We start from the raw sequence: 17532 nt of genomic DNA on the forward strand, positions 1-17532 counted from the left end.
TGTCAATTGCCTCAAATACTTGTCATTTTTTTTGTGTTGAGAACATTCAAAATTTACTCTATTAGTAACTTTGAATGTAGAACACACTACAAACCCCTGTTACCAAAATGCTTGGAATCGTGGTAAATATTTAAATTTCGGCGTGTAAAGTAATGATTTTGGTTATGCTCTTGTCTGGTAATATATAACTCTAGTAATTTTGGTTGGAAAATGTAGATGACCTTAAATAATAAAATGATCTACAGAGCTGAATTTTTCACTTTATTGTTCCAAAATAACTTTATGTGAGTTAATAAAACAGCCATTTGCAACCTATTGGGTTAAACATGAGACACAGCAAGCTGCAGAATAATCTTTCTCATAGAAGGAAAAACACCACCATTGGCCCTATTGCTCTAAATGGAGGGAAAAATCTTTTTCTGCTGATTCACCAGAGACAGGTTATTGGGAAGGGGTGCACAATGGATGGAATAAACACACACACACACACACAATCACACACACAGGCACACACCAGAAAAAAATGAGAAGAAGAAATATTCTCTCCTTTTAAAAAAATTATTTATTTATTTTTTCCATAAGCTATTGGAGTACAAGTGGTCTTTGGTTACATGAGTAAGTTCTTTAGTGGTGATTTGTGAGATTTTGGTGCACCCATCAACAGATCAGTATACACGGCACCGTAATTTTAGTCTTTTGTCCCTCACCTCCCTCCCACTCTTCCCCCTCCCACTCTTCCCCCCAATCCCCAAAGTCCATTGTATCATACTTGTGCCTTTGCGTCCTCATAGCTTATCTCCTGCATAATCAGTGAGAACATACAATGTTTGTTTTTCCATTCCTATATACTCTCTCTTTTTTAATAGTCTTTCTCTTGTATATTTCCTTTGCTTTTTCGAGAAAATTAATATTTCAAAAGCAGTGATTATGATATGTGCACACAGGAGAGGCACTGACTAGACTACTTACTGTCTTTAAGTACACCCTTTGTGCCAGTTGTACATGCATAAAAAAGGTTTTTATGGCTATCATGTGTTACAGTCAAGCCCAGGCCTTATGGCATAGAAAGTATTTTTTGCATATGAACATCAACAATCTTAACTGCAACATGTGGCTGGAAAAATAAACTGGGATTCTGGGATCCTGATTTGCTAATTAAATATCTATTTTATGTTTCGTTCTGTCCTAAATTCTGTATGAGAATTTCATGGCACATGAGGGGGTGGTTATTATGATAATATTCTTCCTTCTGTTTGTGACAAGACAGTAAATGCTGTATTTCAAAAGATATACTACTATACAAAACATTTTAAAACATCATAGTTTTTGCATCTTTGTGAAAAAACACAGAGATAGGGACTGAAAATCTTTGTCTGGCTATCAAATTGTGATTCCTAGGCCAATAAAACATATTTAATAATTTTAATTGGAAGAAAAATAACACATATTTGTATATTTTCTAGTAATTTAAATTTCCCAAAACATATCTCACTAACTTCATAACTTTATGTTGTGATTCATTGTATTGTGTTCAAATGTGAATACATATGTACTAATTACATATAGTACTAATATAAAACATACATTTACCTTTTTTATTAAAATAGGTAATTACTTTGATTCAATGTCTTGATTTTAATAGTTGCTTAGAAGGTATTTAAATCATTGTTTTTAAAGTTTTTGGAATGAAAGTCAAAATTAAAATAACATATGTCAGAAAGTTTTGTCTATTTAGATTGGTATGAACATATAAAACCAGTGACTTCTAAAATTTACATTTTTATTTCTTTAAAAACCTAATAGAAATTCATTGAACAGAAGGAAAAACAATTATACAGATTTTAGATTTTTATAACTAGTGAATATCTTCCAATATGCAACATTTTATAGACACTGCCTCAATGTTTAAAGATAATGAAGTGACATTTAGACAATTCATCATGTAACCACCATTTAACCACCACAGCCAATTTCCTATTCTAAAGTAGTAAGGATGGGAATAAATATTAATATGTATCATATGTGAACATACATGTATTTGATTTCCTTTTGCAAGTCAAAATCTATCTGTAGGCTTTCATTTATTTTCATTAAAATAAATAAAATTATTTTAAGTCAGAGTAGACAGAGCAATGAATTATACTCATTAACATTTATCATGAGGAGAAAAGGTAAGTTCACCCAAATTATTGAAAGCTACCAACGAAGTAACTTGTTTCATTAGTTGCCATAATGAATCTGTCCTACTTAAAACATTTTTATATAAAGTCATTGAATTACTCATTACAAAGTTAACTTTCCAAAGACTTGATCAGTACAACATAGAATCTATCTGTGCTTTGAATCTATGGAAAAGTTTATATTCAAATTCCCATATTGCAAGAATTTAAACAATACAAATATAAATACCCTGTGTACATCATTCTCCCTCTTCACACTTTCTCCTTCCTGTCTCAAGAATAACTATCATTTTGACTTGCAATCTGTCATTCTCAAACATGTCTTTTCATAGTTAAAACATATTTGTATTTAAAATATATATAACATTTTATGTATTATGCTGCGTTACTAGATCTGTCTTGATTAATGTAAGATTTAGAATAGACCAATCATAGTAATGTCTGTGAAAAAAATGGATATTTGATTAATTTATTTGTATACTAAAAGTGAGAGACAGGACTAGCTGGATTTCCTAGGCCGACTAAGATTCCCTAAGCTAGCTGGGAAGGTGACCCCTTCCACCTTTAAACATGGGGCTTGCAACTTAGCTCACACAGGACCCATCAGATAGTAAGGAGATCTCACAAAAATGCTAATTAGGCAACAACAGGAGGTAAAGAAATAGCCAATCATCTGTTGCCTGAGAGCACAGTGGGAGGGACAAGGATTAGGATATAAACCCAGGCATTCCAGCAGGCAATGGCAACCCCCTTTGGGTCCCCTCCCCTTATATGGGAGCTCTGTTTTCACTCTATTAAATCTTGCAGCTGCACTCTTCTGGTCCGTGTTTTGGTGTGGCTCGAGCCGAGCTTTCACTCCCTGTCCACCACTGCCGTTTGCCGCCCTCACAGACCCACTGCTGACTTCCATCCCTCCGGATCCAGCAGGGTGTCCGCTGTGCTCCTGACCCAGGGAGGCGCCCACTGTCACTCCTGATCAGGCTAAAGCTTGCCATTGTTCCTGCATGGCGAAGTGCCTGGGTTTGTCCTAATCGAGCTGAACACCAGTCACTGGGTTCCACGATTCTCTTCCATGACCCACTGCTTCTAATACAGCTACAACACTCACCACATGGCCCAAGATTCCATTCCCTGGAATCCGTGAGGCCAAGAACCCAGGTCAGAAGACACTAGGCTTGCCACCATCTTGGAAGTGGCCCACCGCTATTTTGGAAGCAGCCCACCACCATCTTGGGAGCTCTTGGAGCAAGAACCGCTCCCCCTCCCATAACAAAAGCATCTAGCACATATTAAGTGATTAGTAAATATTATTTGAAGAAAATAACGATGTTACTCACATATTAAAAACCTGTCACTCTGTCACCCACTCTGCAGTGCAGTGGTGTAATCATAGCTCACTGCACCCTCAACCTGCCAGGCTCAATAATACCACCGCCTCAGCCTACCCAGTAGCTGGGCTTATAGGCACATGCCACTGTGCCTGGATAATTTATTTTTATTTCTTGTAGAGACAAGGTCTCCTTATGTTGTCTAGGCTGGCTTCAAATTCCTGAACTCAAGTGATCCTCCTCAGCCTCCCAAATTGCTGGGATCAGAGGCACTGACCCCAGCCCATGGGTTCATTAAAAAAAAAAATTTAGCTCCCACATGAGTGAGAATATGTGAAATTTGTCCTTCTGTTGCTGGCTTATTTCATTTAACATAATATCCTTCAGTTCTATCTATGTTGTTGTGAATGACAGGATTTAATTTATTTTTATGGCCGAATAATGTTTCATTGTGTATATGTACCACATTTTCTTTATCCATTTGTCCACTGATGGATAAATGGATAAAGAAAGATCCATTTGTCCATCGATCAGGTTGATTCTATATCTTGACTATTGTGAATAGTGCTGCAATAAACATGAGAATGCAGATAGCTCTTCATCATAGTAACTACCATTCTGTTGTGTATATACATAGCAGTAAGGCTGCTGTATCATACAGTAGTTCTATAGTTTTTTTGAGGAACCCCTCAGACTGTTCTCCTTAGTGGTTTTACTAATTTACATTCTTATAAGCAGTGTAGGGGGATTCCCCTTTTTCCACATCTACACCAGCATTTGTTATTGCCTGCCTTTGGATAAAAGCCATTTTAGCCTCAGTGAAATTATATCTCATTGTAATTGTGATTGGTATTTCTCTGATTATTAGTGATATTCAACTTTTTTATATACCGGTTGGCCATCAGTATGTCTTCTTTTGAGACACTTCCTTTCTGATATATATATATTTCAAAGTGATGGCTCTCAGGTTCTAAAGAGAGAGGCTTTAGAGATAATTTACATTTCAAAGGAGCAGAGATGTAAAGTACACTTACAAGTTTTCTGAAGCAAATGTTCTAAGAAAAGAGGGATCCAGAGACTAGAGTTAGAAAGAAATATGACTAAAGTTCAGTCAATCTGAGGGTACCATTAAAGACACCTAGGTAACTCAGTCACCTGACTGCTACCTGTTTTTCCATTTCCATTTCATTTCTGTGGAATGTTGCAAAAGAAAACAAATTAACTCTTCTTAATAAGATAAATTTGTGAATTCCAGCTTCTTCTAGAACAATGTTGTTAGGATTGCTTCTATCATACCTACAATTTCTCATTCATAGTGTTTACAATTGTAATCTTCTGTCACTCTGGTTAAGCCTCCAAGCAAATGTCTACTGCAATATTGAGAAAAGCAAGTTTGGTGGGCTGGGCGCGGTGGCTCACGCCTGTAATCCCAGCACTTTGGGAGGCCGAGACGGGCGGATCACGAGGTCAGGAGATTGAGACCATCCTGGCTAACACAGTGAAACCCCATTTCTCCTAAAAATACAAAAAAATTAGCCGGGCGTGGTGTCGGGCGCCTGCAGTCCCAGCTACTGAGGAGGCTGAAGCAGGAGAATGGCGTGAACCCGAGAGGTGGAGCTTGCAGTAAGCTGAGATCCCGCCACTGCACTCCTGCCTGGGCGACAGAGTGAGACTCTGTCTCAAAAAATAATAATAATAATAATAATTAATTAATTTTAAAAAAGAGAAAAGCAAGTTTGTCCTGCTGGAAATTTTGGAACTTGATTATTCTTTCCTCTTTTCTCCCTTAACACACTCTTACATAGTTAGCTCTGCACATATCATTCAATCCTTTAAAACTTTGGGGCTCTTTTCCAAATTAAAAAATACAAATCTACTATTTTTTTTATCTGCTAGAATGATCTTAGATTTTGTAGATTTAATTAAAATATATTTAACAAAATCTCTTTTGTTTGGAATTGTTTCAAACACTGCACCATATGTTTTTGTACCTTCTCATAGTTAGTATAATCTTATATGTATTTCCTGCCTTTGAAATTCCATGATTCACAATAATATTTTGTCTGTTCCTCTTTCATCCTTCTGATTATACTGTACTATATTTTATGTATTGATATTTTATCTCTTTATAAAACTCTATGTATTAGTATCACTACTATAAATATATATGCATACATATATAAAACATCCTTATTTTTAAATATAGTGACATATAAAATAATCAGGTTACACATATTTGATGAATACATGAGTGGGTAATGCATAACAAACATTCTTATAATAGTTTTCATTATTTTTAATTTGCATAAAGTTCAAAGTCTATGCTAATTCAGTGATCCTAAATTATTTAACTGTTAGTTTCTCAATGCTTGAATACATTTGAATCTGTAGTGGGAGGAGAAGAAAACAATACAGAAAGACAAATATCACATGTACTCATTCATATGTGGAAACTAAACAAAAGTTGGTTTCATGGAGGTAGAAAGTGGAATGATAGCTACTAGAGGCTGGGGAGAATGTGAGTGTGTGTGTGGGTGAGGTGGGTAAAGAAAGGTTGGTTAATGGATACAAACATACAGTTAGAAGGAATAAGTTCTCATGTTCAGTAGCAGAGTAGGGTGACTACAGTTAACAAGTGTGTATTCTATATTGTAAAATACTTAAAGTAACTATTTGAAATGTCCTCAACACATAGAAATGATAATTGCTCAAGGTGATGGGTCATCTAAATACCCTGACATGCTCATTACACATTATACATATGTAACAAAATGTCACACATACCCAATAAATATATACAACTATTATGTGTCAATAAAAAAGAAATAATTTTAAGTAATAATTTATTTTTATAATTGTTTTACTTTTATTGAAATAATAACTTTTGAATAACATTTTTCAAATGTGATATATTGTCATTAAGTATGTATATGAATTATTAATTTGCATATGCAATTGATAACATTTGATAGTAAATAAATTACTTAAAAGTTTCTCAGTAAACAAAGCTATGAAGTTAAATGTTAACAACTTAATTTTTAATGTAAATTTTAATTTAAGTTTTAGTCATTTTTAATCCTGCACTGACTAATAATAGTAAACTGTAAAAATAAAATAAAATAAATAGCAAAGAAAACACTAAACATGTACAAAATTTGGGATTTGGACTAAACAGTGTCAATATAAATGAATCATAAGTGGAGAGATCATAGCATGTTGGATTTTTGGAAAACAGGAGTACCAGGCATGTTCGTTTTCACAACAGCTAAATTTTGGTGTCACATATAAAAAAAATTCTCTGATTTAAATTTACAGGATGTTATTTTTGTAGCACTCCGGGCCATTTTAATACCTCTTTTCTATGAACCCACAGAAAAGAAGCTAATGTTTATGTGATAAAGTAAACCTTGTATAAAATATTGTATCAAAGATCTTTTCAACTATATTTAGGTGTCCATCCTTTAACATGTTTCCATTTCTAGATGAACTGATGCCTTGTAAAAATTATTTTGAATATTTAAAAAATGAAAAAAAATTAAATAAAGCTGAATGTAGTTGAATCTCAACAGAAAAGTTGATTGGCATTGGAGGAAGAGCACATAACAAGTTCACTCACACAAGCATTATTTTTAAAAGATACACTGCACTTAATTTTTCACTAATGCATATTTGTATGGGTTTATTGAATGGTGGGAATTAAATTATTACTTTTTATAAAACTACCTGTTGACATATTAATTATTATATTGCTAATAAGTTTCTATTGATGCATTGAAACTATTATGTATATAAATGTAGTAATTTTCACATTACATTAGTAATGCCATTATCTTATGGTGTCTATACTTTTGGACTTGTACCCCAACAGCTTTTGGAATATGAAAAGATTAAAATAAAAATAAAAATATTAAGTTAAAAAATAAAATTCATCTTTGTATTACATAGTTTTCTCCTTCAGATATAGATTTTATACAAATATTTTCTGTCTACAATGATTATATATTTTCCAAATGTACCTGTCACTCTCCATGTGTGTAAAAATAAGAATATATAAAAGCATATTTCAATGTTTATGTGCATTCATACATGTAATCTAGTTAATTGTTGAAGAATTCATGGCACCACAACTAAAGAAATCACTAACATCCTATTTTTTGTTATGGTTGCTGATATTCCAGTATTCAGTGGGCTAACCAGGGGAAAGGTTAATAAAATGGAAAGGAAATTAGGTATTGTGGGAGAAAGTAAAAAATGATTTTATTTGCAAAGAACTGAGAAATTATTTGCCCCATTGTGAAATAGGCCATAAACTCACACGACTAGCACCATATAATGTTGATGCTGGGGAAATAATTATAAGCAGCAGAGTAGAAGAGAACATTGTGACTCACAAGCCCTCATTATTTCACAAGAGAGGTTGACCTAGACAATTTCAGTGCACTATGTTCAAGATTCCAAAAAAGGGTACCATACTTCAGCAGTCAGGCTGGGCTTGCTACCAAGAACATTCCAAGGAACATAGTGAACCTCATTTCCATACGACATTCCGTATATATTGGTCAGCCTGAAAGGGGATCGGGCACATAATTTTTCTAAGTAATGGGGTCTGCACGGCGAGGGTCCTGAAACAGCTGTGCCTGACATCAGCTAAATGTCTCTGTATCCTGGCTCAGTCTCATTTAAGTCAACAAAAGGTAGAAAGGGAATGAGCTTTCAAGGCATTCGTATTTGATGCTCACCAAATTGGTTGTCTTCTATGGAAAATGTGTGTTCTATCTTCTTACCTTTCTATGGGAATTTAAAAGGAAGCATCCTAACATAATCTTCTGTTTTGATACAAAGTCTTGTTTTAAGGGATTTTTTGCCAGAGTTTGATTTGGTTTATATTTCAGTCTTACTTGTACGATATGAACTAGAAGAGTTAGTTTTCCATACCGAAAGTCTTTTGATATTTGACTTATCACTTTTTTTTCTAACTTCTGACTGAAGTCAACTAATGCTTGCTGCTTCCTCTTAATATTACAAAATGAGGAGCCTTCATCTGGCAAAACATACTTATTTGCTAACCTTGGAGCCTTAGACTCAGTAGGCCTTTGGGTTGTATTCAAACTGATTTTTGGCATAATATAACCTAACATGACCTCAAACCTTTTGTTTCACGCTGTGTTTTATATCATACAGAAAACTAAGGCAGAGACAAGTATTTCGAATGTTTTGTTTGTTTGCGTGTGTATTTTTTATTTTCATTTTTGTTTAAGTGGAAGCACACAGCAGAGTTTCACTCTAGATCATGCAAAATGGGTCCATTAAAAGTATGACCATGGCAGCGGGGATGAGAGTTATGCATGGTTTCAACAACCTTTCACACGTGGTTTCAACAACCTTCCATAAACAGATCTGGATTTTGCAATTGCTGAGTGCAACCTCTGCCAACAATTTTAAAAAATGCTAGAAACATGCCAGTTACCTGGAAGTGGGGAGATTACATTGGATTCCTAATGTCATGAAAAAGGCAGTGTTTTCTCTGATTTAGAAGAAGTATTTACATTGGAAATGAATTCCCTCCATTGCCCACAGTATTTCAGCCATGATAATCATTCATGAAAGAACTGGTATCACATCTATGGGATTCGTAGTCTTAATTATATGACAAATCCAACTGTACGCATAGAATTGTAAAATGACCTATGAATGACATTGTGATACCACTGACTTGGAGAAGATATCCTCTAAAGCTGGTATGTTTTATTATAACATGCAGTATGTCCTTTGAACCAGAGACCAATATAGTTAGTATGTCTTAGACTATGAAGCAAAGAATAGAATTGGGATGAAAGGGTTAGGGAATTTTTCTTAGTAAACTTAATAAAATATTACAACATTTATTTGTTTTCCTTCCTTGATTTCTTAGATTCAACTGAATTAGAGAGATTAGTGCTTAAGAAAGAATAACCTTGGTAGAATATAATGTTGGTCCCATTGAACTGGATGTTAAAGGATGACATATGGCCAATTTCAGCTTCTCATGCCACTTGTTTGACAGACAATGAAGAATTTTTTTTTCTAAAGCAGAGTGACTGGTTCTGCTTATACAGGGCGAATAGATTCTTTATATTATGACAGTGCTGCTGCACAATGAGGTAAGTGCGATACCATTGGGAATGTAGGTAATTCCCTGTAATATCTTTCAGTATTTCCATGTATAATTTCAACACTTAGCTACTACCACAAATACTAATAAGAGTATTAATGGTTTTGACTTTACAAGAATGAGGGTTTCATCACGTGGTAAGATACCATATAAATAAATGGTGTTGACTGATGGCAAGGAACGCATCCTGTTGGCGAGAGAATAAGGAGAGAGGGGGAAGAAGACAAATGAGAAGAAGAAAAAGAAGAGAAAGAAGATGAAGAAGAAGAAAAAGGAGAAAGGGCAAATGAAAAGGAGGAGAAGGAAGAAGGAGGGGGAGAGGATTGGAAAAAACAGTAAGAACGCCCATACAAATTGTTGCAATTTGTATTTTTATATATAAGCTGACATGTTTTCCACTTCTACTTATTTATTCTTTTATATGAGGTACACTGCATTAGGTTAGTTATAAAATATCAACTTACATGATAAATAAAGTCCTAATCATTAAGGTTAAAATCTTAAATAGGGATTCTATATATACTTGAAAAGAAATAAAAATCATAAGCTGGATAAAGAGATTAATGGGAACTGGATCTCTGTTGTGGGAAAAGGGAGAATGTATCTTTTTGTTCAATGGATTGGTGGATTATTTGAGTCAGAATGGCTGCTGTTGCAACTAGCATTAGTAGAGGTTTCATATGAAGAGTTACTGAGTACTCACAACGGTTGACTATATCTGAGTGTCTTTGGTAGGTAGCAGGGATTCTTTCTGTCTACATTGTTCCTTTTCTAGAAAGTACTGAAAACATATGGACCACTGCTATCAGCTTTCTGAGTTACATTCACCAATGAGCAGTACTCACAGGAGGAGAACAATACTCACAGGATGTTTGGAAGGTGAAAAAAAAAAAAAAAAAAAAAAAACAAAAAAAACTCTGTAATTCAGGAGAACAATAATAAATAGGTATGTGGGAATTGGCAAGTGAATGAAGTGGTTTTTCCAGCAATTTCTGAGATTTTCCACTGCAGATGATACTCTGTCATACTAGAGAGTGATGGATTCTGCTCCAGACAAATGTTAATTTGGCCTTTGCTCATCTTGCCCTTTCAATGAGCTAGTAAGCTTCTTAGCCTCAGTATTAAATCCCATTAATCCATAAAACTTAGAGAGTGATTTCTCCTTTATTAAACAAAAGTAACACATATCCCCACTTTCTGACTATCCAAGCATCATATAAACCTGCATGTATTTGATCTACTCAGATACACATGATTAGATATAATCACAAACACACAATTAAATATGCCCATGTATAACCTTAAAAAAAGGGGAAGTTTCGAAATACCTTACGATCAATTTATTACAATCTCTCAGGTTGACTTGCGAAATATACTAGAGAACAGAGCAATATCCCTAAAATTATAAATTTGGTACTTATATTTAAAATATAGTTTTCCTAAAATAAAACTTGCCCATAATATATATGATAAAATAATTAACATATATTACTATGCTTTGTCTTTTTTGATTATATACTGTAAAATAAAATACTGGGTTAGTATCTTCCTTCATTATCTTTTGATTTACATATATATGTATGTATATGTATATATAATTTGACTGTATTTTTTAATGTTGTGTCCTTTGTGATTAACTAGTGTGTATGCAAAACTCAACACAATGAATAGGATTTACACCATTCATCATGCAAGAATGTGTGGGGCATTCATTATGTGCCAAACAAACCTCTAGGCCCCAGGAAAAAAAAGATAAATGGGACTGGGTATCTAGTTTTAAATGAAATATTTCTACAAGGATAAAAGAAAACAACAATATCAAATATGACGTCTAGTAAGAGTATATATGATGTGCAATAAATCAGGTCTTTCTGCAAATAAAAAAATTATTCGCAATAAATATTAGCTAAATTGGGATCAAGAGGATAAATCTGTTTATTTAAGAGAAAAGGAGTACTACAAAAAAACAGATACATCATCCTCATAGCTAGGTCAATATGGAAAATATCTTACAGAATTAAATTTAATTTTTATATTTGAGTAAGCAAATAAATGCTAAAATATTTTAATCAAGGATGGGATTTGATGAGATATTTGCTTCAGAAATATTCATTGGGAAGAGAGAAAAATTTGCTTAGAACCCTTTAATAATGGAGATCAGTTACTACTGTAATGTACAAAAGATATTGTAATAACCTACTCAGATGGTGAAGCTGTCCTGGGTTAAATTATAGGCAGCTGGGATGAAGAAGAACCAATTTAATTTAAAAGTCTTAAATAGGAAGATTTTGGATGGGTACAGTGGCTCATGCCTGTAATAACAGCATTTTGGGAGGCCAAGGCAGGCAGATCGCCTGAGGTCAGGAGTTCGAGACCAGCCTGGCCAACATGGTGAAACCCCATCTCTACTAAAAATAGAAAAACAATTAGCCAGGCGTGTTGGTGGGCACCTGTAATCCCAGCTACTCAGGAGGCTGAAGCAAGAGCATTGCTTAAACCCGGGAGTCAGAGGTCGCAGTAAGCTGAGATTGCATCATTGCGCTCCAGCCTGGGCAACAAGCGGGACTCCGTCAACAACAACAACAACAACAACAAAAAAAAAAAAAAAAAGAAAGAAAGAAAGAAAGAAAAAGTCTCAAATAGGAAGATTTTGCAGTCAAATGGAATGAGTGTGAATGATAAATAAAATCTAACATCTTTTTTTATTCTGTGGTTAGCAAGAATGACAGTGGTGACTTGCACAAAGAAATGTTAGAGAAAGAGCTGCTGTAAAGAGAACATTGTTAAGTCCACTTTGTACATGCTGAGATTTGGTGCCTTTGAGACATCCACGAATATGTGTTGCATAGGATGTGGAATGTACGGTTTTAGATTTTGAAAGAAATTTGAAAGCAAATATATGTATGTAAAGCTCACTATAAATAAGTTATTAAACCCATCAGTGATACCCTCCAGAGGGTAATTTTTTTTTTTTTTTTAAAGAGGAGGCATAAAACGAAATTCTCAGACACTAGTATATTAAGGAAATCAATAGAGAAACAAAACACATAAAAAAGAAAGGACAATTATGGTGGATAAGAAGACAATATAACAATTAAAAAAACAGAAAAAAATGGCATAAAAATCTCAACAGAATAAACATTTCAAGAAGGAGAAATGGGTCAAGTATGTTAAATGGTTCAGATATATCAAGCCAAATGAGAGATTAAAGATAGTCATTTGATGTAACAATAATGTAACAAGGAGAGGAGAATCTGTATTTCAACTGAGAGAAGATAAAAGTTAAATTAAGGATAATTTTGGTCATTTTTTCGAGACAAAAAAAGGAAATATAGAAAGGGATCAAAAGATGACTTCCTGAGGCCAAGATAAATGCAAAAGTAAAAATAAAATTAACAAGGAAAGGGAGCAAGAGAGAAGTGTGCATTTAAAGTAAGTTTCTTTTATTCTGTGAGAAGTAAATCTTACAAATTTAAGGTTCAAAAAAATAAAAATCTGTGGAAAAGGAAAGAGAACTGGAATACCAAAGAGATGAAGAATATGGATAGAGTAAGCTATGAGCAGAGGTTTGAACACATCTCAGAGAAATATGTTCTATTTAATTATATACTCCAAATATCATAAACACCTCTGATCACACATCCACAATGGTTATTAATTACAAATACTATTTATAATTTTTATTAATAGTGATGATGTATGATGTTATCTATTTGCTATGATTTTTAAAAATTTGGACTGTCTTTATAAAATTGGAAAAAGAGGCTAAGTGCAGCGGCTGACACGAGTAATCCCAGCACTTTGGGAGGCCGAGTCAGGCAGATCACATGAGCCTGGGAGTTCAAAACCAGCCTGGGCAGCATGGTGAAACCATGTATCTACAAAAAATACAAAAAATTAGCCAAATATGGTGTTGCGTGCCTGTAGTCCCAGCTACTTGTGAGGCTGAGGTGGAAGGACTGCTTGAGTCCAGGAGGCAGAGGTGGTAATGAGCCGAATTCACCCCACTGCACTCCAGGCTGGGATACAGAGTAAGACTCTGTCTCAAAAACTAGAAAAATAAACAAAAAAGTTATCATAATTTTTTTTTATTTTGTAAATGTATGCACAAGCCCAGGTCTCAGTTTCCACTGAAGTCACTGTGATGTGTATACACACACACACACAAACACACGCACACACACACACACATATGCTCAGATTTTTTTAAATGCTCAGATTTTTAAAATCTTACTAAAATAATTTCCAAATTTTAAAATCTGGAAATATGTGTGAGACTACTTTTGTAAAAATGTATTTTAAGAGTATGGTTTACTGACAAACTCCTGTTGTACATATGTAACAAAAATGCTGACAACAAATTACTTTTAAGAAACAAAGAATACTGGTTAGAATTCGGAGAAAAGGAAACCCTTGCACATCATTAGTAGGAATATAAATTAGGCCATCCGTTATTAAAACCTATATAACAGTTTCTCAAAAGAATTAAAGATAGAACTGGCCCGGCGCAGTGGCTCACGCCTGTAATCCCAGCACTTTGGGAGGCCGGGACGGGCGGATCCCGAGGTCAGGAGATCGAGACCATCCTGGCTAACACAGTGAAACCCCATCTCTACTAAAAAATACAAAACATTAGCCAGGCATGGTGGTGGGCGCCTGTAGTCCCAGCTACTCGGGAGGCTGAGGCAGGAGAATGGCGTGAACCCGGGAGGCGGAGCTTGTAGTGAGCCCAGATCACGCCACTGCACTCCAGCCTGGGCAACACAGCAAGACTCCATCTCAAAAAAAAAAAAAAAAAATTAAAGATAGAACTATTCTATTATCTAATAATCTCAGTACTGGGGATGTATTTAAGGGAAATAAAGTCAATATTTTAAAGAGATATGTGCACTCTCATGTTAACTGCATTTTTATTCTCCATAAGCCAATCCAACACATGGAATCAGGTCAAATGTCCATCAGTGGCTGAGTGGATAAAGAAAACATGGAATATATACAAAATTGAATAATAAACGGCCATAAAAAATATCAAAATCCTGTCATTTACAACATGAGTGAACCTGGAAAACATTGTGCTGAGTGAAATAAGGTAAACAGAGAAAGACAAATATTGCATGATTTCACTCAATTGTGTGTTAAAAGAAAAAACTTTAGCCGAATTAAATTTAAAAGACTTAATTGAGCGAATAACAATTCACAAATCCAGCAGTCTCCAGAGCCTGAGTAAGCTCTGAGACTCCAGTGCGGCTACATGGTAGAAGATTTATGGACAGAAAAAGGAATGTGACAAAAACGGAAGCGAGGTGCAGAAACAGCCCGATTGCTTACAGCTCAGCATTTGCCCTATTTGAACATGATTTGAGCAAGCGGGTACCTTTGATTGGCTAAAACTCAGTGATTGGCAAAGGAGTGGAATACAGTCTGTATACAACTCCGTTTAGGTTATAGTTCACAAAGTCCAGAAAAATTTTTAGACCAAACTTAATTTTGTAAGGAGGACTTTTAGGCTAATCTTGACTTAACTTGTGAAATCTAAACTAGTTGATCTCATAGAAGTAAATAATAGAATGGTAGTTAGTTACCAGGGGATGGGATGGTTGGGAGCAAGATAGAGGAGATAATAGTCAAAAAATCAAAAAAATTCATTTAGATGGTAGAAATAAACTCAAGAGATGTATTTTAAAATATGGTGACTATAGTTAATAATATATTGTATTCTTGAAAGATACTGAGGGTGGATGTAAAGTGTTCTTATCACAAAAGGGAGAGCTATGTGAGATAATGCGTATATTAATCAGCTAGATGTAGTTATTCAACAATGTATATATACTTCAAAACATCATGTTATACATGGTAAATACATTTATCTGTCAGTGTAAAAAAAAACTAAAAATAACAAAGATAGTAGAATACTTACTGTATTCCTTCTTTGTTAAAAAATGAATAGAACTGTTATACACAAAAAGTATTTTATCATTGGTAGACCAAAACACCAAAATCCCTGATGATGCTTTTTAAGAGGGATTTAACAAAAAACATATACAATTTAATAAATTTCACAGTGAAAAATAAGACTTACTAATTTTTTTAAAGTGCTGAAAAATCAATAAAGATATTTAAATATAATGCAATTTTACTATTCAACATTTCTCATTGTTTTATAATGTTAGTGCTCCAAAAAGACTAAAATTAATTATTACCTGGAGACGCTGGAGTTACTTTAATTAAAGGTCTTGGTTATACTGATCCAAACAGAATGAAAAGTATTAACATATTTTCTGTTTAACTTATATATTTTCAATATTTCTTCATATATATGTGTGTGTCTATATGTGTATATATATATATTCTTCAATCAAATAGCCTGCTCCAGGATAGGCTACAATGTTTCAAAAATTCTTTTTGAAAATATCTTCATTAAATATGAAACAACTATATTTCTCTGGTAGTATGCACAGTTATTTAATCCAAAATACTTCATAATTTTAGACTGTTACAGATATTAAATATAGTTTACAATGATGCTGTGATATTTATTTCAACAACTAATAGCATGAAAAGATTACTATAAATCCCTGAAGTATTATCTAAGGTAAGATATAGCCAGAAATTGCAGAAATAATATGCTTTGTAAAATAATAATATTTGTAATTATTTTATGTATATTATATACATATCAATATCAGCACATGTTTGAGGTCTAAAAGAAATGCAATGTGTTTAGTGGGAGAATATTCCTATTAGATTTAAACAGATCTTAATTTGAAATGCACACCTCACCACTGCAGGAAAATTAATGATTGCTTACGAGATTTAGGTTTTCTAAATCCTTAAAGGAGGCATACCTTTCATTATGGTAAATGTTGTAGTAAAGATTCAACTGAAAAAGAGTTAAAGGTGTCTTGGTTAAATGCATTGAAAACATTTTCTGTCATCACAATGCTAATGATAACAAAAGCAGTCATTTTGATTCCTTTAATTCTACAATAAAATTATATAACATGACAAAATTTTGTTCCTCAAGTCTAGCTTGCTTCCTGTCCCAGAGAGGGACTCCCTGCTAGACTTGGAGCAAGCTAGACTTGGGTAGGAAGCAAGCTAGACTTCAGAAAGAAAATTTTGCACTGTGAGGTCTTCATGGATATTGTTCACATGAAAATATTAAATTACTATCTTCCCATTCATACCGCCAGTCTGCCTTATTTCTCATCACTACCCTGAACTGGCTGTCATCAAGCTAACAATGGTTTCCTCATCATACATTTCAAAATCCTCAATTCCATGACTTCCAACCAATATAAAACTGTGCTATTACTTTTTTTCTTACTTTTTAATTTTACTGTGATAAGAACAATTACCAACACAAGATGTACTCTCTTAACAGATTTTTAAGTATTCAATACGTGTACAGCATTAGTTAGAGACACAATGTTGTACAGCAGATTTCTAGACCTTGTTTCATCTTGCATAACTGATACTTTATGCCCATTGTTTGGCAACTTCCTGTTTCCTCTTTTCCTGTCAACACTTGCAACCACCATTCAACTCTCTACTTTGATAGAAGTTTGACTATTTTAGATGCCTCATATAAGTAGAATCATGCAGCATTTGTTCTGTGACAGTCTTATTTTACTTAGCTTGAAGTGCTCAAGCTTTACTCATGTTGTTGCACATGGCAAGATTTCTTTCTTTTTAAAGAGTGAATAATGTTTCATTGCATATAGATGTAATGTCAAAAATGGATATTCAGATTGTTTCCACATCCTTGGTGCTTGTGAACAGTGCTGTCTTCAACATGAGAGTTACAATTTCTCTTTGTGATCCTAATTTGAACTATTTTGGAAAATTACACTTAAGTGGTATTGAAGGATTG

The sequence above is a fragment of the Rhinopithecus roxellana genome, chromosome 18 (assembly GCF_007565055.1).
Source record: "Rhinopithecus roxellana isolate Shanxi Qingling chromosome 18, ASM756505v1, whole genome shotgun sequence".
Lineage (NCBI taxonomy): Eukaryota > Metazoa > Chordata > Mammalia > Primates > Cercopithecidae > Rhinopithecus > Rhinopithecus roxellana.